At 43.6% G+C, this 27,058-nt stretch overlaps 1 long non-coding RNA gene across 1 annotated transcript in view; it reads left to right on the top strand.

The window, feature by feature from the left end:
• Nucleotides 1-26,762, top strand: part of LOC129046932 (uncharacterized) — a 43,070-nt gene extending 16,308 nt beyond the window's left edge. Inside the window, exon 3 of the long non-coding RNA XR_008508836.1 lies at nucleotides 26,681-26,762. This is a non-coding gene — a long non-coding RNA (uncharacterized LOC129046932). The remainder of the gene's footprint in view (nucleotides 1-26,680) is intronic.
• The last annotated feature ends 296 nt before the right edge of the window (nucleotides 26,763-27,058 follow it).

Here is a 27,058-nt window from a genome sequence, read left to right as displayed (position 1 = left end):
AGAAGGCTCCGGCTCGGCCGTGCCGCTGGCAGCGACTGAATCCCTCTGCGAGGGGGGTTTGTCCTCTGCCTTCCCTCTCTGCATCCTAATCCTTGCCCTCGATTTAAAGATGAGGGCTCCCAGAGGGAAACTCCCAGCTCCCCGGTGGGAAAATCATCTCCAGAGCTCTGTGCTCGTCTCAGGAGTGGGGAACAAACCTGTAGGAGCACTAATGGTTAACTGGGGAAGGAGGGGACTGGTTCCCTACAGAAACCGTGCAGTCCCCATTATCAGCTGGCTGTAACTGGGGTCAGCCAAGCACTGGTTGAGAGTAGCAAAGAAATATTTGACCCTGACTTGAGGCAGAGAAAAAGATTATATAAGAATCCTTCCAAGTGAAATATTCTGTGTTTAACACGCTTACCTTCAGCAACAAAGAGATATGGAAATGTTTTCCAGCGTGTTTGAGGAGAGGGATTAAGTAGTTTACAAGGGAACAGCACTGGGATTTGGGCAATGGTAAATACAGGAAAGAAATGTAAAAATTTAAAACTTTGTAAAATATATATATATAAAAGGCAATTTGGCTAAAAACTCTACTCTCAAAAAAGTTGGCAGCTCTGTTGAGGATTATGAAGCAGCCCCTTAGAATTTCATAGTTCTTGTTCTGGCACAGTGGAACCTTTGTGATTACGCAGACCCAAGGAAAAAAAAATTAAAAGCAGATCACTGCATTTTATCTAAGTGGAAGTAATCAAACACTTTTTGATTCCATCCAGGAGAGGGCAGCCAGCTGGAGAGACTGGTCCTTAAATCCTTTGGGAAAGGGAAAGATGTGTGGAAGGCACTATGTAAAGAAGAGCAAGGAGGAAGAGTAGCCTTGAGATAATCAAGTTCTCTGCCATGGGGATGTGCTGCTTTCTGACCTGGAGCACCCCTATCCTCATGTTTCATTAGTACCAGCAGAAAAACCTTAAATTCCTTCCCCACAGAGCCAAAGTGCCTTCAGTGCTAGATTGATTCTTGGAGGTGATGTGTGTTTAAAATTGCCTGGAATATCCTTTAGGAAATTGCAGCACAAAATGCTGGATGGGACTGCTGAAATTGCCTTTCCCATTTGCCAGGATTATGCAGATTGCTTTGTTTTTCTCCAAGAAAAATGCTTCTGCACATGGTGGCAGCCACAGGCCAAAGTGTCTTCATTTACACAGGGAGAGTTTCTTCAGATGTTGCCTGCAAACCTTGACCTGGGGATTTGGCCAAAGCCTCAGGGTCCATGGCAGAACTGCCAGGCTGTGCCAGTGCTGAGCATTTCTCTGGCCTCATTAGGACATCCTCAGATTAGGACTTGGTGCTGGAAAATTGGAAAGAGCCTTAGAGCTCATTGTGACTGCAGTAAACAGCATCAGATGAGAGCTATAAAATGATAGGATTTTTTCTTTTCTTTACATAAAAGTTAGTGCACACTTGTGTTGAGCATCTCTATGAGTATTTCTTGGCAAGAACTGCCTGTTTTTTCTTAAAACTGTGTTCTCAGAAAACTGCCTGTTTTTTCTTAAAAGCTCCTTTGGACACAGTAATCAACAATACATTGTGTTTGTACTTAATCTGTATCACCAGCACTAATTTCTAGAAGAAATCCTCCTCTTGTCCCACATTCTCATTCCCCCTGAGCTCACCCCAGCAGGCTGATGGTAGCAGGGAAGGAGCAGGAGCTTGTCTGCTCTTCCTGACGTTCCCATGTCACCCAAACAAACACCAAGTCAGCTCTTGGGGAAGGTGTGGCAGCACTGCAGGGAGAGGAATGTCAGATCCCAGGGCATTGCTGTGCTCAGAGGTGAATCCTCCTCCCTCAGCAGTGGTTGGAGGCTCAGATTTAAGGAGGAAAGCCTTGCTCAACCCCTCCATGAGCTGAGGCTTCTCTTGCTTTGCCAGGGGAGGGATTGGAGTGTTAGGAGAAGGAAAAGATGTGCTCTGGAGTCAGAGAGGCAGCTGGATAAAGAGTCTTGTGAGCACAGGATGAATGAATCCTGATTACTGCTTTGCATCCAGTTATTTTTCTGCTTCTACCACAGTTTAAAGTCTCCCATGATCTCTTGGATGAGCTTCTTCTGTGAGAAGCTGTGGCTGCCCCTGGATCCCTGAAAGCGCTCAAGGCAGGGTTGGACAGGGCTTGGAGCAGCCTGGGACAGTGGAAAGTGTCCTGCCCATGTCAGGGGTGAGGCTGGGTGATCATTGATGTCCCTTCCAACCCAAAATGTTACAGGATTCTGCTGATTCCTCCTGGAATCTGTGTCCTTTGTGCTGCTGAAAGTCTTAGACAAGGCATTTGAGAAGAAATGTCTGTGTTCTTTTGGTTTAGAAGAAACAGCCTTCGAAGAAAAATGTTGTTTTTGATGAATCCTCATTTATTTCTGAAATCTTTGTGGGTTTGGAAGCAACATGGGCAAGTACAGCTGCTGTTCATAAAATCTTGGCACTTTAGAGAGGTGTCAGGTCACTGAGAAAGGGACCTACAGAGCATCAAACAGTTTTCAGAGATCCTGTAAAAGTATAAAGGGATGGGATGAACTTAACAAGTTTTATTTTCTTAAGAGACACTTATTTAAATATGTTATGTGCATTACATCAATATTTCCTTGTAATGCTAAGTCTTTACATGAGAAAAGCTGTATCACAAGCAACCCTCTTCCCCTGCCTGTCCTGGGGGTTCTTTGATGTGAGTGTGAGGAAGAGTTATAAACAGCTGAAATTAAACACTCAGAGTGGAAGATGGTGTCTGTTTTACCTGAAAGAATATTTAGCTTTTACACTTCTACATTTGCAGGAAGCAGAACATTGTTAACTTGTGTAAACTTGTCTGAGAGCTGTTCCCAGGGCTAAAGTGAGTGGAAAGAGATCACAGAATTCCAGACTGGTTGGAGTTGGAAGAGACCTTAAAGCTCATCCTGTCCCACCCCTGCCATGGCAGCGACACCTTCCACCATCCCAGGCTGCTCCAAGCCCTCCAGCCTGGCCTTGGACACTGCCAGGGATCCAGGGGCAGCCCCAGCTGCTCTGGGCACCCTGTGCCAGGGCCTGCCCACCCTCCCAGGGAACAATTCCTGCCCAAAATCCCATCCATCCCTGCCCTCTGGCAGTGGGAAGCCATTCCCTGTGTCCTGTCCCTCCCTCCCTTGTCCCCCAGTCCCTCTCCAGCTCTCCTGGAGCCCCTTTGGGCTCTGGAAGGGGCTCTGAGCTCTTTCTGGAGCCTTTTCTTCTCCAGACTGGGCACCCCCAGCTCTCCCTGGCTCCAGAGGAGATATTCAACTTCTACAACTCAGCTGGAGGAAGCTCACCCATGTTTGGCTGAGTAAAGTTAATCAAGAGATTGGAAGGAACGATCACAATGCAAATTCTCTTCTTGTGTTCATTACAGAAAATGGAAAAGTTGATGGAGGAACTGGGGGTGTGTTCTGATAGAGGAACTGAGGGTGTGTTTTGATGGAGGAATTGAGGGGCTGTTTTGATAGAAGAACCGAGGGTCTGTTTTGCCTTTAGGGGTTTTGCAGCACCACTGTGGGGCTGTGTGTGGGGGAGACGTTTCCAGCAGAAAGCAGAAGCTCACTTATGGGTCATGAATAAATGGGTCAGACAAACAAGTTCATTACTGATTTACTGTAGGGCTCAGTCTCCTGTAAATATTTTCTTAACTGTCTCTGCCTCATGGCTCCCCAGCTGAGTCGATACCACATGGGGAGTGCAGCTTGGGCATGTTGGAAAATCGATGGGAACACGCTGAATTCCAATAGCTGCAATCCAAACTGAGCAGGGACAGCCACTCATCTGTGCTGCACTGCTGAAGTGATTTGCACTCATCCTTTCTTTCTCTTTCGCTTGGTTCTGCACTGTACAGGAGAAAGAAACCCTTTGACTCTAAATGAAAACATCTCAAAAGCCTGAGCTGACTAAAATGTCTGGTGATGGTTCAAGTGCTGTTACAGACAGAACATAATTGTAGTGGCAGTGACATATAGACAGAGCTCTGAGAAAAACTCCACATTCTGCTTCAGACCCTGCACACATTTGCCTGACAGTTGTTTGAAGAGATAACAACCATTTCTTTCTGGAATGCACAGGCTTGCAGGCAATACATACTTTATTTAATATATGCTTTCATTACTGGCTCTAAACTGAAAGAGAGTGGGTTGAAATTAGATGTTAGGGTGAAATTCTCTCTGATGGTGCTGAGGCCCTGGCAAAGGGTGCCCACAGCAGCTGTGGCGGCCCCTGGATCCCTGGCAGTGCCCAAGGCCAGGCTGGATGGGCTGGGAGCACCCTGGGATAATGGAGGGCACCCCTGCCATGGCAGAGTTGGAATGGGATGGGATGTGAGGCTCTTTCCAACCCAAACCATTCTATGATTAATTATCAGTCATTCATTGTCAGAGAGGATCAAATGAGAGCATATATGCTATTTAAAAATATTACAAGAATTATGGATTTTGAGAATCAGCACTCAGATGTTTATTCCATGCTCTTCTATGAGAGAGTGAATATTTTTAAGAAATTCTGCTGAGTTGATGCAAAGTTTTTCCCCAGGACTGAGCTTTTTGTGCTTGGCTGAGTCAGGCTTGGGTGGAAGTCTGAATTCTCCTTGGAAACCATTGTTTGTCAGAGTTTGCTGATGCTGGATTTTGTTTGAGGTCTCTCTCCTTGGACAGAAGCTGCTCTGATGGATTTTTAGAAGGAGAACACCTGCTCTGGTGTACCTTTCACATTCATCTCCTTGACAGAGGCTTTTAAAGAGCCAGCAAAATCCATCCCTCCCCGGTGCTGGGGTTGGGTATTTTTGCCCGGTTCTGTCTGCCAACACTGTGCCAGCATCAATCTTTCAAACACCCACAGTCTGACAGGGGGATCCTGTTCTGGGGGGTGCCAGCACTGCCAGAGAAACTCAGCAGCTCAAGGACTCACTCCCCCAAAGGCAGCATGAAATGGGACCATTCTGGGGGAGGTCTGCATGCTCACAGAATTCACAGAACTCACAGAATGACCAGGATGGACGAGACCTCAAAGATCATCGAGTCCAACCCAGCCCCAACAGCTCAACTCAACCCCGGCACCCAGTGCCACATCCAGGCTTTGTTAAACACACCCAGTGATGGTGACTCCATCACCTCCCTGGGCAGAACATTCCAGAACTTTATCACCCTTTCTGTAAAAAACTTCTTCCTGATATCCAACCTAAATTTCCCTTGGTGCAGCTTGAGACTGTGTCCTCTTGTCCTGTCAGTTGCTGCTCCTCCTGCTGCTGGACCATGATTCCAGATCCCCTGGGAATCCATGGCTTCAGCATCACTCCTCTCCTTGCTGCAGAGGGTTTGGAAGCAGAGAGGAGCATCCCTGGCCTGGAGTGAGTCCTCCCTGCTCTGATGGATGAAATGGCCTCGTGTTTCCCCTCCCTGCTCCCCAGTGCTCCCCCACCCCTCTGGCAGGAGCTCTGCCAGCCCAAGCTTGGCACAGTGGGAATGGTTCTCCTGCAGGACCCTGCTTTGCTCATGACCTCTGGCAGTTGGCAGCTGCTTAAGGGATTTGCTATCTGCAGGTCATTAAAATCTGATCCTTTTTGCCCTGTTAGTGGGCAGATGACAAATGATCATGGCACAATTCCTCCTCCTTTCAGGGCTGGGTCCTCATGTGCAGCAGCACTGGGCCACAGCTGTGGGATTTTCTCCAGGGATGCTTCCATGGCCCTGGACAGCAAATTCATGTACACAACACCACAGGAACTGTGGCCACTGGGCCAAAGATTCTCCCACAGAAGAATCTGCTTTTTTCAGAGTGCCCCAAAACATTCCAGAGTGCCCCTTGACCTCCTGCTGTAGAACAGACCCCACGAGAGAACTTGCTGCTCTCAGGGAATGTTGCTTTCTTGCTTAAATCTTGTGGAGGGGGTGGGACAAACACTTCGGCATTTGAGTTGCTGGTATATAATTTTTAAGGGTGAAATTAGGCTTTTCATGAAACACCTTTTCCTGCTCTTTGGTCTGAACATGGTCTTTTTCTGTGAACACTCTGCTTAAAGCTTCCTTCACAGGCACTGGTTTTGCTGGAAATTTTTAAGAAAAGTTTTGTGGAAAGGAGACAGAAATACTAACTAGCAAAATGTCACCAAGCCGTGGAATTGAGGTACAAAAAGGTAATTTGTCAGAGGTAACAATTACCTGCAATAACAGGAATTACCTGGATGCTTAAAGTTCATCCAGGATTTGTCCAGGCTCTGCTACCAGGACAGGCTTTACCATAAATCAGCCAATTTCTTCAAACATTTCTGCCCTGTAAAAGTTTTCCAGCTACCTGTGCTTTACCATAAATCAGCAAACATGAGGGAGGCCACACTTTGAGGAGAGCCCCAGATTGCCCCCCAGTCATTCAAGATTTAATTTCCTTAAGTTGAATTCCAACTTTGTAAAAGAATCCCATCTGCAGGATTCTCCCTGGCCAGCCCTTCTCTGTGTTTCCAAGAAGGAGCACACTTAGGAATTGCTGTAAAACATGGCTCTCTGTTCCTAGCACTGTTGCAGGGCAGTAATTAAAACCAGGACTGTTATTCACTCTTTACATACCAATGCCTGGAAGCTGAGCTCTGTGGGGCTGAGTTCAGTGGGAAATGGACTGGCTGGGTTTGGCTTGGAATTTTGGTTGGATTACTCTTACTACTACTACTACCACAACTACTACTATTATTATTTTTTAAATTATTTTTATTTTCATTTAATTTAATTTTAAATTTGTTATTGTTATTATTAGTTACCATTATTATTTGTTACCATTATTATTTGTTATTTTATTTATTTCTTACCATTATTATTTGGTTTTTGTGCTGTTGTTATTTGTATTATTTATTATTGTTACTACTACTCGTATTTCCTTAGGGACAGAAAAAAAATTATTTAAATTTATTTTAATTTTAATTTTATTTTTAATTTATTATTGTTATTATTGGTTACCATTATTGTTTGTTGCCATTATTATTTGTTACCATTACTACTTGTTATTTTATTTGTTATTTTATTTATTTCTTACCATTATTGTTTGGGTTTTGTGCTGTTATTATTTGTATTATTTATTATTGTTACTACTACTCGTATTTCCTTAGGGACAGAAAAAAAATTTAGTGACTACAGCAGATTTAAAAGACTAAAAAATGCACTTTGTGCCCAGAAGTGACAGCTGGAGGTAAGATTTACTCACAGTGGTTGCAGGAGGGATGTTGAAGGCACACCCCTTTCCTAATTCCATTTATATCTGGATGAACCTGTAGTCCATGAACTTGTCTGCCTGGGGCACTGTTTGCTTCCCACCCTTTTCTGGCAGCAATATCCACGAGTTTGCAGCCTCTCTGTCAATCCTTGTGCTGCTGTCAGTGAGTGCCCCAGGTTTCAGCAGTGCCAGAGTTCCTGAGCAGCTCTTGCACCCCAGCTCAGCCATCACCTTCACCCCCTGCAGACCCTCCCCAGCCCAGGGAGCCCCAGCCTCTCAAGGCAGCTCTTTCATCTCTTTAATCTCTTTATTTGCCCTTCTGAGAGCCTTTTCTCATTCCCCTGTGCCCTTCCAGAGCCTGGAGCTGCTCATGGACCCGGTGGTGGATGCAGAGAGGTGCCCCAAGGTTTGTGCAGGTGATTTCTGAGCCTCACATATTTCCTGATTCATTTGCAAGCAGTGATGATATCCAATAAAACCATTTTTATGTGCACAGCATCAAGCCATCTGTTGCACTAAATGTTCATTAAAAAACCCCAAGGAATCCCTTCTCCATGTGAAGAAATCCTTTTCCATGCTGTATTCCAGCTCACTGGGACCTGTTTTCCAGTCTCTACAATCTGATCACCCCATCTTCTGGGCTGTCCTTTGTTCTGTTCACAGGCCAATTGTCATTTCAAAATTATTTTAATTTCAAAATTAATTTCAAATAATTATTTTAATTTCAAAATTATTTTAATTTCAAATTTAATTTCCAAATTATTTTCAAAGTTATTTAATTAAGAAGGAAAATGTGCTTGAAGAGGCCTCCCCTGTGTGGGGGCACCCAGGTGTTTTTGACCTGACTGAGGGAACAGCCCAGAGCTGGGTCACCAGGCTCACACCAGCTCATGGGAAATCTCTCTTTTCTGCACTGGATTTTATTTGTGGAATAGAGCAGTGCTACTGCTTTGTGAGGCTGAGCCCTTGTTTTCCTGGTGGTTTAAATTCTGCAGATACTGAAAAAGCTTTCCTGCTCTCACAGAGGGAGAGGGAGGTCAGACCCAGCTGCAGGTTTTCTTTGGGCATGTGGGTCCTGTCCCAGCCTGGCCACAAGTCCAGCCTACCAAGCACCTCTCACCTGGCTCAGAGAAGCTGGGTCTGTCTCTTTTGGAGGGAACCCATTTTTTTAGGGTGGTCATCACTGGTGAAACCACCTTTCTATCACTAAGGATCAGAATATCAGAGTTATGAACGTTGTCCTGGCATTTGTAAATGTTCTCTCCCTCAGTGTGGGTCTGACCCAGGCTCCAGCACTCAGCTCTCCTCCTTCCAGCACTACCTGGGCAGGTGCAGGGGATGCAGGAGGGAGTCCTGCTGTGAAATTAGGAATATAAAATAACATCAGTCTTGGAGGGAGATGCATTTGACAATTTATCCATCCCTGGAATTGTCCAGGTCCAGGCTGGACAGGGCTTGGAGCATCCTGGTCTAGCACAAGGTGTGGAACGAGGTGAGCCTTAAGGTCCTTTCCAACCCAAACCACTCTGTGATTTTATGATTCTTTTGGAGTTGGGATATTTTAAAGTAGCTGAAAAAAATTTCCCAGTTGGAGGGACCCTGCCCTGACACCAGGGCCTCAAAGGATGGACTTGCCCTTCATCATCTCTCTGTCCAGCATCTGCTTATCTATATTGATAAACCTCAATGAGGCTTTGGGGAAGGTTGAAAAAAGGTGCAAATAATCACTTTTAAAGCAAAGCTCAAGAAATATTTAATATCCTACTCATCTTCCAGGACCTGACTGTGTATTGTATAACAATGGAGATAATGAAAGTGTAAAACACTGTGGCTCCCTGCCAATGTTACAACTTGTTTTTACTACTAAAAAAGGCAGTAAACTGGGAGGGCACATCCACCAGTGAATTGCTTTGCACTTGCCCTGTTTCTTACACTTGTTTTCTACACTTCTTCTGGGCTCTGCTGGAGACAGAACTCCAGGCCAGAACTACTTCTGGTCAGAGCCAGTGTGGGAGTGCTCAGGGTGTTCAGCTGTTTTGTAGGAAAAGGCAAAATTCTGCCTGTGAGAATTATTCTGAGTTGAAAACTGAATGAAAACAAAGCTTTCCAGTTTTTCTGGAAGGAAAACTAGGCATGAAGTGAGGCCCTGGTAGGGCTGCCACACTCATCATACACCAGGTTTTTATTTCAGTATCACACACTTTGTCTCATCTTCACTGTGATTTCCACCTCTGGAGGGCTGGTAAATAGTCTGTAAAATAAAATCCCTTAATTATCAGCAGTGAAGTGAAGCTCTCAAGCAACTTTTAGGTATCCTGGACTTCCTTGGCCTTCCCAGGTCCTTCCTGGGACCACAAGGACTGGGGGAGACTGGGGAACACAAAGCTTTAAGAGAGAACACAAAGCTTTAAGGAGAAATAGTAGAACAGCTGGAGATGTGGGATGCTACAGAGATGAGGTGAAGTGGTGAGAGGCCAGGTGAGGTGGGCAGGAGGCACAAGGAACCAGCCAGAAATAAGTGTTTTCAATTGATTTCTAGTGTTTTCCATTGATTTCCAGTGTTTTCAATGGAATTACAGTGTTTTCAATGGGCTTGTAGGAAAAGGGAGAACTCTGGATTAAGGAAAATAGCTTTCTATGGGTTTTGCCAAACCACTGTAGTGGATCAAGCCTTGCAAACAGGAACAGCTTTGGATTTCAGGGACACTTGGACACACCCTCCCAGGGTGTCCTGAGGAGCCCCTGTGGCATTGTCCCCAGACCTGCTGGCACAGGAAAGTCCACCTGGGACAATCAGCCACCCCCCAATGCAGGTTTAAGCCATGCAGCTGCAGCAGGAGTTGGAAGTGCTCTTTGCATGCACAGAGGGAATCCAAACCAATTTGGGTTTGAGGAGAGCAGGGTTTACTCCAGGACACAACACAGATCATTGGACAGCTCACTCTTGTACAGAGCATGCCTTTTTATGGGGACATTCCAGCTCCAAAGAGAGCAAATTCTTCTCAAACACATTGTCTTAGTTAAACTTTTAATATGTTTTGATATTGCCAGCAGCAGCTTTATATAATGCAGTCGTGTAGCAAACAAAACTTTGTGCTCTTGAGGAATGGGAGCCCATGGGTGGAGGGGATGGGGTGGCACTGTGGGATTTGCAGTGGTTCATGCCTGGAATCAATGGGTTAATGAACTTCCAGTACTGCCTCGGGACTGGGAAGTACAGAATGTTCTGGAAGCAGGGGGAGAGGACCAGGTTTTGCCAGCTCACCTTGAGCCCAGGTTATAGATGGCAGGAAAAGCCCCACTTAGATCAAACCAGTTACAGACTGGGCTTCTGATCCCAAACCAGTTACACACTGGGCTTCTGATCCCAAACCAGTTACACACTGGGCTTTTGACCCCCAAACCAGTTACAGACTGGGCTTCTGATCCAAAACCAGTTACTAATTGGTGCTCTCACCCTGAACCAGTTACAGACTGGGCTTCTGGTCCCCAAACCATTGCTGAATGATGTTTGATCCCCAAACCAGTTACAGACTGGTGTTATGATCCCCAAACCAGTTACTAATTAGTGTTCTGATCCCCAAACCAGTTACTAATTGGTACTCTGACCCCAAACCAGTTACAGACTGGGGTTTTGATCCCCAAACCAGTTACTGTTTCTAACCTGGACATCAATACTGTTCCTTCCTGCCTTAGTGCAATGCACAGGCCACGCACTTCCCAAACACGAAGAAGATAAGACTAGAGCAGTCATTGCCATAAAAAGGAGTTTGGATGGTGGCACTGCTCAGAGTTTCTGGGGGCTCTCCCTCATCTCCAGAGCTCTGGGAGCCTGGCAGTGCCCTGGGTGACACCATGGGGACGTGCAGCTCCTGGTGGGGAGCATCACGCCTGGCTCCTGCCTGGCTGCCCACCATGTGCTGAGGGCTTGGCTCTGCAGGAGCTCCTGCCATGCTGCTGTGCCTTGGCACCCTTCTCCTTGCTGGGCTGGCATTCCTTGGAAGCACAGAACCACGTTGTGTCCTGAAGCTGTTCCTCGTTATGCACCAAGGGACAGTTGGTGTTTGGGGTTGTCCTCTTTGTTCTGTTCTTTTCAGGAAAGCAAAGACAATTTTATGTTGCATTTGTCACTCCACAAGCCTTTCCAAAATCTGGGTCATTCCAAATTCAAGCTGTCACATGGGTTAATTCTGCTTGGGAATTAACCTGGGAATTTTGAGTGTTACTACATTGAGGGCAGAACTCACACTTGGAAATCTCAGGTAATACATATGCTTTATGTTTTCCTGTTAAGAACAACTACTCAGGAGTTCTGGGAGTCCAGGGGAGCTTACAGGATATTCAAAGAATGCCTCCCTTATTCTTTGAGTCTAATGCTGATTTTATACCTGCAGCTCTTTTGTGGAACCTGACTTATTTTACAACACTGTGGTCAGTGGGAAAAGTTGTGTTGTGCGTGTGCTTTTCCATTTTCCATCCTGGATGTTCTGTTTCCACGTGTCCTGTGGGTTCCTCTGCCACTTGAGCACAGCACAGTGTCCTTTGGGACTGGAACCAGGCTTTGAATCAGCTCTGCTAATGAGGAGGGGGCATCCATTCACTGCACTTTGCTTGGGATGCTGGGGAATAAGGAGGTGTTGAAATTACCATCCATAATCTTGGCTCTAAGTGATCAAACAAATCATCATCCACATTTGTAAACCTTATTTTAAGTTCTTAAAGGCGTTGTCCAGGTAAAGCAAAAAGAAAGAGGGATCCAGGAGTTATCCTCAAGGTGGTGGAAAAATCTGTGACTTGTCTCAAGCACAGGGCAGGCAGGGCATGGAAAGACTGCCCAGTGCTGCAGTGGAAGTGTTCATCTCTATTTTTAAATTACTCCCTCTCTTTTAGAATTATGTTCAACACTGTGATGCCTCTGGGTGTCCAGCAGTTGAATTATTAGCACTTAGAGCACTGATGAGAGCCAGCAAACGAGCTGGAGCACAGCTGGCAAAGGAAGTATTTGTGTAAGAGGTGACTGACAGCAACTTGTCCCTGTCTGCTAAGTTTCTTCTGTGACTTCTGTGTCAAAAGTGAGTTCTTCAAAACCTCCAGCTCCCTCAATTTTTTAACCTGCTTGCTGGGAACAAGCAAATGTCTCTTTCCCAGCATTCTCCTTTTCACATTGGCCTTGTTGCAAGCAAGAGCTGAGTGAAAAGGAGAAAAACCCAAACCAGAACAACAACAAAAACCCCCCCCAACACAACCTTCATTCCAGAGTCCAATTTGCAATGAGAATCTTTGAGTCTATTTTTGTCCAATTCCATTTGGACAAAATTCAAGAATTTGATTTTTCCCATTGCTTTACTTTGTACTCTGGTTGACTCGGAAAGCCTGGGCTGAAACCAATGCTGAACCACAAAATTCAATTAAAACACAGGGAGTAAGCAGGGAGGAGAAATCAATGGGTGGATTAGTCTATCAGCTGCTGTTCCCATGATCTTCTTATCTTATCCTGCACTACGAGAAGAGCTGTTGGGAAGTGGAGTTGTTCTAAAATCAGCTCAGGCTGCTGTGTTCTCTCAGCACAGAGCAGAAAATTGGATCAATAGCCTGAGCCTATTCCTCTTTGCTTTCCTTCTAAACAGCTGGACTGCCAAATCCAGCCAGAGAATGGAGGCTAATCTGGGGTTTAATCCTCTGCTCTCCCACTATGAAGTTAAACAACAGAGCCTGGAACAAGCAGAAATCAGTACAGATTCCAAGCCAGGCTGGTTAGGGTTTACATATATTTACAATGTTTTAATATTTTTTAAACATATTTTGCTGCTGTTCTTGCATCTGTCAACTACATCAGATATTTGGAACTGATAAACAGAAATGTTTATCAATCCTTGAATTACCTGTGAGTCTATCAAAAAAGAAAACCTCAGGCAGGAGGGAAATGTTCTAAAATGAGAATATTTCATTTTTAATTTGTTCCTACTTCTAAAATAAATTTCACTTTTTATGTAGAACATAATAGGAGCACTTCTGAAGTTTTACATCAAAGGTCCTTGATATGAGGGGAAGAGAACAGAAAGGAGCAAGCACATTCTTGACCTTGTATGAGCTGTTTCAAAAACTGCCAATTATGACCTTTTCCATCCTTAATGAGTCTGTGATTGGTACCTGGACCTCTGTTTAAATAGACAAAGGAAAAGAGCAAAATATACTCTTTTTTATACTTTCTTTTTTACTCAGTAGCAATAGTAGATGGGTTTGCTGGTGGAAAACCGTGTAAGGCTGAATGGGGAGTCCTGACTCGTGGAATGGCTGGAAAACAGGAGGGGAAAGGGACTGGTGGTGGTTTCCTTCAGGTAACTCACTGCCAGGGATCTGCACTGAGCACAGCAACCCCCCGGGTGTCTCTGGTGATGGACAAACTGGGACATTCCACTGCAGAAAAGGCAGCCCAGCACATCCATGCACCTGCAAGGATTGGAACCCCCAATTGGAACACACAGGGCCACTTCAGTCCCTGCTCACAGCTTGGGCTCACAGAAAATTGGGTATTTTTGGCTGGGTTAGGTGGCAGATGGCAATGTTTTGGTGTTGATGTGGGAGAGGTGATGGAAATGCAACAGGATGGGCTTCATGGTCCCTTCCAATCCAAACCATTCCATGGCTCCTCCAGCTGAGTCTCTGCTGGAGCATTTATCACCATGGAAAGAGCAGGTTTGGGATGTGCTGTTCAGGTGGCAGCCACAAGCCTTGGTGCTGATGTGGGAGTTGATATTTGACGTGCAGCCTTGTGTAAGGATGGACTCTACTGTGTCCTTACAGGGAATCACGGGATCAGAAAGGATCCCAGACTGCTTTGGGTTGGAAGGACCTTAAAGATCATCCTGTTCTGCCTTGTAAAGCAGTGGAATGAAGTGATAATTGTGCTTCTGGAAAGTGGCTGCTTGTGTTGGTGCTGAAAACCAAAGGGTCCCACTGGGAACTTTTATAAGAGAGAACCAGCAAGGAGAGGTAATTCAGATTGAAGGGAGCAGCTCCCTCTGGCACCAGCAGAGGCATAGTCCAAAGGCATACATAAATTAATTTCCCCACGTTCTCTGGGAAGAGCTTCCTGGCATTTGGAGTTCTTTTGTGCTGGGAAGAGATGTGCTCAGCTGGGGCATTTCTCTTCCTTCAGCTTTGGATGAAGATGTGTTTCTATCAGGAGTTCCAGCTCTGCACCAATCTCTCAGGCTCTGCTCTCCAGCACCCCAAATCTCACCTGGTCCAGTGGGAGCCGTCCCTGCCCATGGTGGAACCACTCCAGGGTTCCTCCAGGAGTTTCTCTGCTGGAATTTTTCTCCCTGTGGGAAGAGCAGGTGTTTGGAATGTGGTGCTCCAGTTCCAGCAGGAGAATAAAAAGCAGAAGTGTCTCAGCAAACCTCAGCTATAGCCTTGGGTGCTGGAAATAAACCTTATCACAGAATCACAGAATCCTGGAATGGTTTGGGTTGGAAGGGACATTAATGATGACCCAGCCTCAGCCCTGCCATGGGCAGGGACACCTTCCACTGTCTCAGGTGCTCCAAGCCCCATCCAGCCTGGTCTTGGACACTTCCAGGGATCCAGGGGCAGCCCCAGCTGCTCTGGGCACCCTGTGCCAGTGGGAGCAACACCCCAGTCTGCAGCCAGAAATGGACAATCAGCATTGCTCTGGGTGCTTTCAATGTTTTCCTGAGCGTTCCTCCAAGAATATCTCATCTCTCTTAAGCACCTCCAAGCACCCATAAACACATCTTCCTTTCTGCACTTCCCTCAGTGTATTTATTTTTGCAGCAGGGAGGGGGAGATGGAAAATCCTCTGAGCAGTAGCCACAGAAGCTGATCCACCAGTGAGCAGGCACATGGCCAAGTGGATGCATGGGCATACATGTAGACAGCCCAAAGGACAGATGTATCAAATCAGATTTATGAGGTCAGTTTTCCCAGCCAATAAAGCCCAGATTGCTGTCTGCCCCATTATAACCTTCCTGTGTTTAAATGGATGTGAAACAGATAATCCAGCCTTTGGCGGGAACAGCGCTGATAAAACACAAACATTATTTCTGTAGCCACATAAGATTATTTTTCCAATTCAGCAGAAAGTATTGGCTTGAAGATTGTTAAAGAGGTCACAGTATTTTTATACTGGTTGTGTGTGAATAAAAATTTTCTCAGTCTGAGAGATGGATCAGAGGATGTGCATTAATTATTATTATTGTACAGTAGAGTACAGCAGGAAGGGACTGAATATCTTGGTGTGATGAGATCTGTCCTGGGAAAACCTGTATAACTACTAGCTGCTCCTCAAACCCCAAATAAAATTGTTCTGAGCCCCAGGCCAGGCTGCTGTTTCCCTCAGGCTGAAGATTGTACCTGTCAAAGTTGTTGTTCTATGAATGGGACAGGTCTCTGAGAACATTCCATCCCACCATTATAAATGATTATTGACCACATTATTTCCCCAAACCTATAAAATGAAATGCAAATCTCCTATTAGGAGGGTGGTCTATCCATTATCTCCAGGATAACTGCCTGAAAAAGTTGCATTTTTCTTTTTATTTTCAGTAAAACAAAATTTTACATTCTATGAGATTTTCCACAATTTTCCATTCTATAAGATCCCTTCTCTCAGCAAACAAACCTAAATTGGTTCAATATTGTTGTTTGAATCTCCATTTACTTATCCTATGGGAAAGAAATGTAAATTAAAATATGAACATTACATGCAAGACACTTCAAGAAGATATTGAAATTGTACAGTAAAAATAGCTTTCTGATGGGAATATATTAAATAACATTGAACATAAAGACTCATTGGCAGTGTCATTTGCCAGCTGCAAAAACAGCATTGGGATGGGAAACATGCTAGGAAGAAGCAGGCACTTGGGAAGAATACATTAGTAAAAATGCTATTTTTATTTAAAGTTCTATACAGTCAAAGTTCATCTTCCAATGTTTTCTAAGGATTAGGCTTTCAGTGACATTGAAACTTTTGGCCCAAACATTCCTGGAATCACATTGTCCTCTCTAGAACCAAATGAGGAGAAACTAATGCATTCTATTAAAGCGTATTGTTGTGAATTGTGTAAACTGGGGTTCTTTTCCCCTTCAGAATCTTCGTTCTGCCTTGTAAAGCAGTGGAATGAAGTGATAATTGTGCTTCTGGAAAGTGGCTGCTTGTGTTGGTGATGAAAACCAAAGGGTCCCACTGGGAACTTTTATAGGAAAGAACCAGCAATTCTGGTTCTTTCTTAGGTAATTCAGAGGTAATTCAGATTGTCACTGAAGGGAGCAGCTCCCTCTGGCACCAGCAGAGGCCAAAGGCATACAAAAATTCATTTCCCCACGTTCTCTGGGAAGAGCTTCCTGGCATTTGGAGTTCTTTTGTGCTGGGAAGAGATGTGCTCAGATGGGGCATTTCTCTTCCTTCAGCTTTGGATGAAGATGTGTTTCTATCAGGAGTTCCAGCTCTGCACCAATCTCTCAGGCTCTGCTCTCCAGCACCCCAAATCTCACCTGGTCCAGTGGGAGCCGTCCCTGCCCATGGTGGAACCACTCCAGGGTTCCTCCAGGAGTTTCTCTGCTGGAATTTTTCTCCCTGTGGGAAGAGCAGGTGTTTGGAATGTGGTGCTCCAGTTCCAGCAGGAGAATAAAAAGCAGAAGTGTCTCAGCAAACCTCAGCTATAGCCTTGGGTGCTGGAAATAAATCTTATCACAGAATCACAGGCTGGTTTGGGTTGGAAGGGACATTAATGATGACCCAGCCTCAGCCCTGCCATGGCAGGGACACCTTCCACTGTCCCAGGTGCTCCAAGCCCCATCCAACCTGGTCTTGGACACTTCCAGGGATCCAGGGGCAGCCCCAGCTGCTCTGGGCACCCTGTGCCAGGGCCTGCCCACCCTCCCAGGGAACAATTCCTTCCCAAGGTCTGATCTAAGTCTTCCTCTTTTCATTGAAAACTCTTCCCCCTCGTTCTGTTACTGTCTTACACCTTGGAGAAGAATCAGACACAAATCCTGTGTGAGAAGGTGGTTGCAGCCCAGAGGAGAGAGAGCTTTTGTCCTTTGGCTTTGGGGTTGCAGTTACTCCATTATTTTTTGTGATGGAAATGTGAAGCACATGGTGAAGATCACTTCAGACTTCTGACCTTTTCCACTTTCTTATTCCCCTTTCCTCAGCTGAATGGGGGAGGTGGTTATGGAGCTGCCAACAAAGCCTGTGAGGAGCAGATAACAATGAGGTGATAGCACACAAATGTCAGCCTCCATTAATCCCAGGACAGCCACCCGGATGCGTTTACAGCAGATAATCTCAACACAAACACAGCGTTCTAATCTCTGCCCTGGTGACTCACCAGCAGATATTGACCCTAAGGCAAAGATCAGCATCTGTTCCAGAGCTGTTCCAGCCTCTTTGGAAGGTGTTGCTTTTCTTTTCACCACAATTGCAATGTTTCTCAGTATTCAAGGGTCCCTTGGAATTCTCAGAAGTGAGAACAGCCAGCGGTGGAAAACACGAAGGAATTTCAGATGCAGTCAGAGCAATTAAAGAATTCTTCCCCCAGAGGGTGCTGGCACTGCCCAGCCCAAGGATCCCAGAGCTCCAGGAGGGTTTGGACACCACTCCAGGATGCCAGGGTGGGATTTGGGGTGTCTGAGTTGCTCTCAGTGATCCCTTCCAGCTCAGGATATTCTATGAAGTTAAGGACATAATCCTTATGTACAGCACTCCCTGGTTTTCTGTGGATGTTTTCTCTTGGGGAAAGGAGAAGTCTGTGCTCCAGAGTACACCTGTGCCTCTTCAAAACTGTTTAGACTGATGTGTAAATGCCTGGTTATTATCACAGCTGCTGCAGTCTATTTCTTTTCCATCTTTTTGTCCTGGGTGAAGTGGTTCCATGACCTGCAGCTCTCCAGACACACCAAGTGTGGATTTTTCTTCCTTTTTCTGGAGTTTGGCTGCTTGTTGTCACACGGTGCTGAGTGAAGGGAATTCTGCAGGGTCTTCCCAGCAGAGAAACAAAGGCTGATCGCTGCTGGTTAAAACTGGAGCTCAGCAAGGAAAAACCAAGTCAAAATGCCATTTCTGAGGTGTCAGTACCTGAGGAACAGTGATTTTCCTTCTGCAAAACTAAACTCAAGAGCAGCAGATCACCAGGTTCAACTTTTAATAGGCTGCTATGTTTGAAATTATGATGATGGGATATTATTTGGTATGATGACATCTTAGAATTTAAAAATTGTTCCCCATAGCCATTCCCATTTTACTTCTGCAAAATTAAGCACCAGAGCAGCAGATCACTAGGTTCAACTTTTAATAGGCTGCTATGTCTGAAATTAATATAATGGGATATTATTTGGTATTTATTATGACATTTTAGTATTAAAAAATAATTCCCTATAGCCATTCCCTGGAAAAGAAAACTAGGATGTATTGTCTGCCACTAAGAGATGAGAACAAATTCCATGTAGCTCCTGAAACATTGCCAGATGATCAATATAGTTTTTATTCTCACATTGTGTCTTTTTTTCACCTTTATTTCTCACTGGATTTCCAGCTTTAGATTTTTAAATATGCCAGGGTGGTTAATCTGCAGCCTCAGAGAATTAATGTCAGACAATGAGTTCTCCAAAGAGGGGTAAAGAAACCCAAATTCAGTCCTGGGAGGGGGGAAACGTGACTGAATGACACAAAAAAGGAGCTAAATGTTCATTCAAATACCGACCAAAACCACGGCAGAAAGTTCTCAGACCAAGGCTCCCAGGGGACAGGGACACACAACTATAAAATAAATACTGAGGAATATGGGACATAAAGAAATTCTAGAAAAAAACCTAATGCTGCCAAAAATATCACCTCCCATCCAGCCCAGATAAAAGGTGACATTTGTACATGGCCTCTTGCATTCAAAGAGAGCCAGGCTCTGAGTGCAGGAACCAGAGGTCGAAGTTTGGTCACCTAAATTTAAAACAGTGATGTGGAAAAACCTCTGTGTATCTGCTGCACTCCCATCTGCTGTCATCCTGCTCTTTTATTTCCAAGTTAATGAATTCCCTGGAGATGCAGCAGACTTGGAAGGGCTGAGGGGCACAATCCCTGCTCTGAGGGTCTCATTCCCTGGTTTATTTGGTATATTCCATCTCCTAAACATGGCTCAGAATTCCACAGCTGAGATCAACCACAGAAAACTTCAGTGTTTCCATCACTGATTTCAAGTAGTCTGGAAAGGTTTAAAATGATGATATATGGGATTTGGTAAACTAGGATTATTGACATCAGCTGAGAGACAAAATGTTCTGGAAATTATTGACAACATTGGTAAATTTTGGTATCATTGTTTTTTATTAATGAAGTTAAGGATTTAATTACCTTATAAAAATGTGTAAAATTATAGCATAGAATTGAAGTTGATAATTGTTATGTATTCTGCTTTCCTGACAAATTCTAATAGCAGCAAAGGGAGAGGAGCTCCACAGTTCCTCTCCATTGTCCTGTCCTGTCCTCCTCTCTTCCCCTTCCTTTCCTCTTCCTCTTCCCCTCTGCCACAGAACACCAACTACAGCCCCAGGCCTGGAGGAATCCAAGTGCTTTCATTGAAAAGCCCCTCTTAAAAAGTTATTTATTTTCCACTTACTGACAACTGTAAAATCAGTTACCTTCAGGAAAAATGATTCCTTAATCTCCCTGACTCTAGCAGGATGTTCAGTATTTATTCAAGTGGTGACAAAGCAATCTATTGCTAAGGGATGTTTTTGTTTCTTGTTGTAAGGGATCTTCACATAAAATTTCACTTGTCCTTGGTGTGATTCTCCATGAACTGATCTAATTCTGCTGGCAGGTGAACTGTACCTGCATATAGAAATATTTCATGCTGTTCTGTGCACTCAAACCTCAGACAGCAGAAATGCCCCTCTTCTTAAAGTGCTCAAACAGAAGTTCTGTAAGGAACTGTAGAAACTGAAACTACACCAAATCTGGGTTAAGTGAACACTCCCCTCTCTTTTCCTCCTCTTCAGCCTGCTTGGAATTCCTCATTTTCAGTAACCCAGCACTGCCAAGGCCACCACTAATCCCCATCCCCACATGGTTTTTAAGTCCCCCCAGGGATGGAGACTCCACCACTGCCCTGGGCAGTTGTGCCAGGGCTGGACAAGCCTGGAGAAGAAAAATCCCCAGCATCCATCCTGACGCCCTGGGCATTTCCTCTCTGCTGTCCCTGTCCCTGTCCCCACCTGGCTGTCCCCTCCTGGCAGGGAATTGTGCAGAGCCAGAAGTTCCCCCTGAGCCTCCTGAAATGCTTCCACTCTTTAGGTGGTTTCACTTAAATAGAACCAAATAAAAAGATGAAATTCTCCAGTCTGAAACAATCTCAAAATCACAGCCATGCATTTCAGAAAAGCAATTTCTGTGCTGACACTGCTGGGCTGTCCTGGTCCAGGAGAGGAAATTCCTTATGGATCTTTTAGAAAGTAGGAAGAAAAATGGAATTAAAGAGTTGATTTCCAGCAGGTCCTGGGGTCTGAAGCTGGGCTTGGGGTATTCAGAAGGGATTTAGGAATGGGAAAATAGCAAGGAAACTCTGTTTGCGTGGTGGGCTCTGCTCTTCAAACTCCCTGAGGAACTGCAGGAGGATGTTATTACATTTTCTGTCAAATGGAATGAAAGGTAAAGGTCAGTGTAGGGATGTGAAGTGATGCACCAGGATTACTTTTTTTAAAAAAAAACCCAACAAAAACTAACAAAAAACCCCTTCAAAAACCTAATTTTGCACTAAGAGTAATTGGCTCTGAGCTGACTCTTCAGAACCAGGAAAATTAATTACATTTGGATGATTTGTTTTTAATTGGTCTCTAACGTGAGGCAACCTGCAGAATAAATTCTGTGCCTGTGGAAATTGCCTGGGCACATGTGCAGGGATTCCACTGCTCCAGGGGAAAGGAGGGAGCTGGGAAAGGTCTGAACAAGGGGGAGGTGAAGGGGATGCAGTTTTTTATGCAGAAAGAAAGGAATAGATGGAATATTTTAGTCTGGAAAGGAGTAAAATAATGGGAAAAGGGAATAAAATGATGGGAAAAGGAGTAAAATGATGGGAAAAGAAGGGGGAAAATGGTGAAAAGGAGTAAAATAATGGGGAAAAGGAGTAAAATAATGGAAGAAAGGAATAAAATAATGGGGGAATGAGTAAAATAATGGGAAAAGGAGTAAAATGATGGGGAAATGAGTAAAATAATGGGGGGAAAGAGTAAAATAAGGGGGAAATTAGTAAAATAATGGGGAAAGGAATAAAATAATGGGGAAAGGAGTAAAATGATGGGGAAATGAGTAAAATAATGGGGAAAGGAGTAAAGTAATGGGAAAAGGAGTAAAATAGTGGGGGAAAGGAGTGAAATAATGGTGAAAAGGAGTAAAATAGTGGGGGAAAGGAGTGAAATAATGGGAAAGATTGGAGGAATTTGATGGAACTGAGTCCTGAGAGCCAATGCAAAGGTGATGCTGTGTGCTTTTACATCATGGGAAGCAGGGGGCAACAAATTCCACTCTCAGGAAAGAGGATGGATGGCTGTTCTTTCTTCCTGTTGCTGTAGAATGTTGGGAATGTGGGAAATTTCTGTAGATTTGGGGGGAAATGAACCCAGGCAGGACCAATGCTGACTTCTGATTTGAGAAACCCCTAAAATGCAACTTTCTGAGGAAGACAGAATACTCTGGAACCCTTTAATACATGTGTGTCCTACTCTTATCCATGTCCTTAAGATGATTGTAGGGAAGACATTTAATTAAGAGGGGAGATATTTAATTAAACAGTGTTTGAGCTGATCCACTGCCTGTGTGAAGCCAGCTTGTGTTAAATATTTTTTACATTTATCTGCCACGGTGTAACATGGAATTTATTGAGAAAGGAAGCCAAGTTTTGAGTTTTGAAGTTTATACATTGAGCAAGATAGATGAAAGCAGAGATTTTATTTCTACTTTTTTTTTTTTTTTTTGTCTTTACAGAGGTTTGAGTGGAAGAGGGAAACCTGTTTTTATGTCAGCTATTTACTGTGCATGGCTTTTATACTCCAGTTCTGGACAAAAGCACTTGCCTACCTGAGATACCTTAGACTGTGAGTGTAAGCACAAAAATCAGTAAAAGGGTACAAAAAAACAGTGGATAGTTACTGTAATACAAATTTATTAAGGTGAGAGAGTAATTTACATCCTGTTAGGATTCTGGTGATTGCATTTATGTATTCTGTAATGCATTGCATACATAATACAGTATATAATATAATAATAAATAATAGATAATAAATAAATAAATAAATATATAATTAGCTATATGTATTTATATATATATATAAATGTATATATTTTATATAAATTTATATTATTATTTTAGTTTTTTCTGGATGAGTCTTATGGCTTAGTTTTAGGTATCCCTGCATGGAACAGGTAGTTGAACATGATTATCCTTATGGTTTCCTCCTAATTTCAGTTATTTTGTGATTATTTAAGGAAAAATATTATGACTTTTATGGAGTCACAGCCCAGAGAAGACTCTTGGTGTGGCCTTGCTGAGCTTTCATCAGGCACTTTGAGCCCAGGCTGTTCCCTCCAGGCATGAGCTGGGAGCCACTGTGGCTTTTCTCCTGTGTTTCCCACATTCCTGCAGGAAAATCCTGCAGAAGAGCTTTTGGAGCACACAAAAGAGATGCCCAGGGTGTGGAGGCTGGGGATCTGCTGGAATAACAGCACCTCTGTGTTTGTGGGGCAGCAGCTGCCAAACCTTGCAGGGGTTTTCTGCTGATTCTGTTTTCCCCTTCCAAAACACACCTGGAGCTCCTTGGGAGCAGCTGCTCTCCCTCTGGCTGATGCAGGGTCAGGTTCTGCACTGCGTGGGACAAAATCTCCCAAAATCTCCCCAGTCCTTGCATTTTCCCAGAGCAGGACAGGAATTGGAAGTGGTCACAAAAATTGGACAAAGTGTTTGGTAGCTTTCACCTAAAACCTCTAATCATAACCCAACAACTATTGACCTGAACTTGAAAACATTACTGTACTGCAGCTGGTTATTTGTAATATCTGATTTTTAGTTGGTTGGAAATACCTGGGGTTTAGTTCATTGCAATATCTGATTTTTAATTTATTGGACAATTCTCCATGTTTATTATTTCACCTTGCTGTAGTGACTTAGGATAAAAATGAGGCTATAAGAACCAGGGTTTCTCTAAGAAATTACACAGTTATCATAAACCTTCAAAAAGCCTTAAGTAACAGTCATAAGTCAAAAAAATTTTGGAAAAACAACTCCATTATGGAATGCCAGTCAGGTTTTTGTGAGCAGTGGGGATGAGAGGTTCTGGACACTTGTGAAGTGTTGGGAAGGATGAAAGTTTGACAAGAAAGTCTCACAGATATGTGTGTTTGGCAGAAAGATTTTTGAATGTAGAGTCTGATGAAGGAATGGAGATGGAAGCAAGTTTTGATATAGAAGAAAAGAATTGCTGAGCCAGTCTTACTGGATAACTAAAGAGGCAAAAGGTGTGTTAGTTAGAAGGGGACTTAGAGCAAAAGATAAACTTACTTTAAACTAGAAGATGTTTTTACCAAGCAGAAAGAGAGCACAGGCAAACAAGGCAGCAAAGTTGCAAGTAGAAAAAATGTCTCAGAATTTTCTACTGCAAGAAAACTGAAGAACAACTTCTAGCTTAAACTGTAATGTACTGACTTTGAGTGATTGGAGAACAGTAACATGAATATGGTAATTACAGCAGTTATGATGGGCTATAGATAATAGTTAAGGTATAGATTGGTTCTACTGTATTAAGATGCTCAGCAAAGAAAAGTCTATAATGCATTGTAACCAAAAGAAAAGTCTATAATGCAATGTAACCAAAAGAAAAGTCTATAATGCAATGTAACCAAAAGAAAAGTCTATAATGCATTGTGACCAAAAGAAAAGTCTATAATACAATGTAACCAAAAGAAAAGTCTATAATGCAATGTAACCAAAAGAAAAGTCTATAATGCATTGTGACCAAAAGAAAAGTCTATAATGCAATGTAACCAAAAGAAAAGTCTATAATGCAATGTAACCAAAAGAAAAGTCTATAATGCATTGTGACCAAAGCCAAAGGGTCTCCAGGCCTGCCTGCAGCTGGAGCTGACAGCTGTGGGCACAGCTCTGTCACCCACAACCCTGGACTGCTGTAATGGAATAAACTGGACTCCTGGATGGAATAAACTGCATTTTGCAGAGCTGCCTGGAGTCCTGCATCTCTCATTGAAGCTCTCACAGGGAAGTGCTGCTGTTCCTCAGCTCAAACGTGATTTTCTTGCTCCATGAATCACAGGCCAGGGCTTGGCTCTGCTCCTACCCCTCGACAGCTGCCTGAGCGTGTCTGGGCATTCCCAGTGTGCTGTGGGAACCCCTCAGAGAGGGACAGGACTCTCTGCACTCACAATTAATTCCCTCTTTCCATCCCCCATCTCACTGAGGAGAGCTTTGGTGTAAGAGTAAGAGTGTCCCTGGAGAAGATTTCTAATTTTGCTGCCTGGTTGAGCTGAAGCTTTTCCAGAGCAGGCTGTGGGGTGGAGGAGGGCTGGGAAAGGTCAGGGATCCCATCTTGGCTCCTTTTTCAGCAGCTTGGATGGTGAAACCCCCCAGACGTTCTCGTGGGCTCTCTGCTGGCTGCGACAGACAGATCATTTCCCCCTCTAGATTTATAAAACTCTTTGGGGTTGTGGCATCCTCAGGGGCCAGGAGCAGCCAGGATCTGTGGAAATAGCTGGGAAAACTGCAGCCACACAAAGGGAGTGAGTGAATGGTGCAGGCAGAACCTTGAACCATCTATACTTGGAAGGCAAAATGTAGGAAATTTCATTCCTCCAGCTCCAAAACATTCCCCATTTTTTTTCTGTTGGGTTTTTAAAAATAATATTGTGTCCTTTTCGGGCACACATAAATATAGTGATGCTCCTTCTGTGCCTCATGTATTCCGGCAAACAAGCTGTCAGATTGCCCAAGTGGATGGTATATGTGGCAGGAGATTTATGAAACTGTTCCATCCTGCTTCTAAATAAATTAAAAAACGTCATGCCTTTTGGAAATCAAAGCTTTCAGAGCAGCGTTGTGGTTTTTGTTGCTCTAAATTAGTGAGATGAAGCATTTCATTTGAAAAGTTCCCTCCTCTGACAATTGTCGGGGAGTTCACACGAATGGAGCTTTTCATTTTGGTGGAGAAAACCCAAATTGTGTAAGTGATGTCATCTATTTTCATACTCTGTTTAGACAGCCTTGCAGACTACAAAGGACATTTTTTCTGGACTGTGGATCTGAGTTTTCTGAGGGAAAATATCAGATATCTGTGAGGAAATGTTAGGGTTTTGTGACCCTCTGCCCAGACACATCCCCGGGGCCTGCGTGAGAAGGGAGCACCCAGGAACCCCCTGTTTGCAAAGCAAGGTTAAAACACACCAAGCTGAACTTCACATCCCAGCATTTTTTATGGAAAGTGGAAACAGATGGACTAGACAAAGGCACAGTAATCATGTGTCTAACACTAACCAGAGGGAAGAAACCAAAGCAGCCATTCCCACATTGGTGCTTTTGCTTCTAGAAGATGTTCCTGCACTTCAACATTTGTTTGAAAACCTGAACAAGCCCGTGGGTATCTCCTGGCTGCTGGCCTGACAGGGAATTCCACAGGGATGGCCCTGCAGAAGGGTGAGGGGCTGGGGGGCATTAGGAAAGGCAGGATGATTTCTTAGCCTGAAACAAAATCTTTGCTTAAAGCAGGAAAAGGAACCCCAAGTAACTGATTATGAGAGTGAGCACAAGTCTGGTTAATCAGAAAATAATAATCATTTTGTCCAAAACTTTTCATGCTAGAGAAGAAATTTAGTAGTGCCTTACTACTGAGTTCAAGGAACAGGTGACAATATTCTGCACAGGTCTCTGTTGACACAGAAATATCTTTATAAAGCTCAAAAAGATGTCAAAAATAGTAATACCAAATTATAGTAAAAAATACCAAATTGTATTAAATAAATATAGTAAATATAGCAAATAAATAAAGAGCAAATAAATATAGTAAAATAGTAAATAAATATATAAATAGTATATACTTCTAGTATAAAGTATATAAATATAGTAAATAAATATAGTAAAAAAAATAATACTCAAAAAATGTCTGTAATTGAGAATCAGTGAATGAATTACAGTAACCCTTAAACAGCAAAGCCAAATGACAGAAGTTCTAAAACTTTGTTGTTGAAGGAAATGCTTTTCTGGCACATTCAAGGTATGCACCATAAATCAATGGTTTTGAAAAAGCCCATCTAGAACTGCTGTGTTTTATTAAATTATTTGCCTTAACCCATCCTATTGAATTCCATTATTCTGTTAATATAACAGAAATTAAAATTCTGAGCTTGGGTTTTGTTTCAGAGGATTTCTTTTGCTTTCAGCACCTGCTTCTACTGCTCATCCCTGTGACTGAGACTTTTCCACATCTGAAATATTTCCTGAGACCAGTTCATTCCTTTGTACCAGGTGGGTACTGACACAACAATTTAATAATTTCTATTGATTAATTAATTACTAAAATCAAACTTAGAAATTAACCAAAGCTTTCTTTTATTTTCTCTTATAATTTTTCCTTAACTGTGCCATATCCTACATCTTATTACTGCTCAGCATTTCTATATATTTGGATTTCTTCTGACCAGGAGCTGTTTGATTTGACAGATTCTGTATTTGCAGCATCAAAATATGTTGCTATGGAAAAAGTCACGAGTTCTAATTAAAAATGCAGAGGTCACAAGTTTCCCAGAAGCAGCAGGGCA

The sequence above is a fragment of the Molothrus ater genome, chromosome 25 (assembly GCF_012460135.2).
Source record: "Molothrus ater isolate BHLD 08-10-18 breed brown headed cowbird chromosome 25, BPBGC_Mater_1.1, whole genome shotgun sequence".
Classification (NCBI taxonomy): Eukaryota; Metazoa; Chordata; class Aves; order Passeriformes; family Icteridae; genus Molothrus; species Molothrus ater.
The sequence above is the reverse complement of the archived record's forward strand: the minus strand, read 5'-3'. Positions and strand labels throughout refer to the sequence as shown.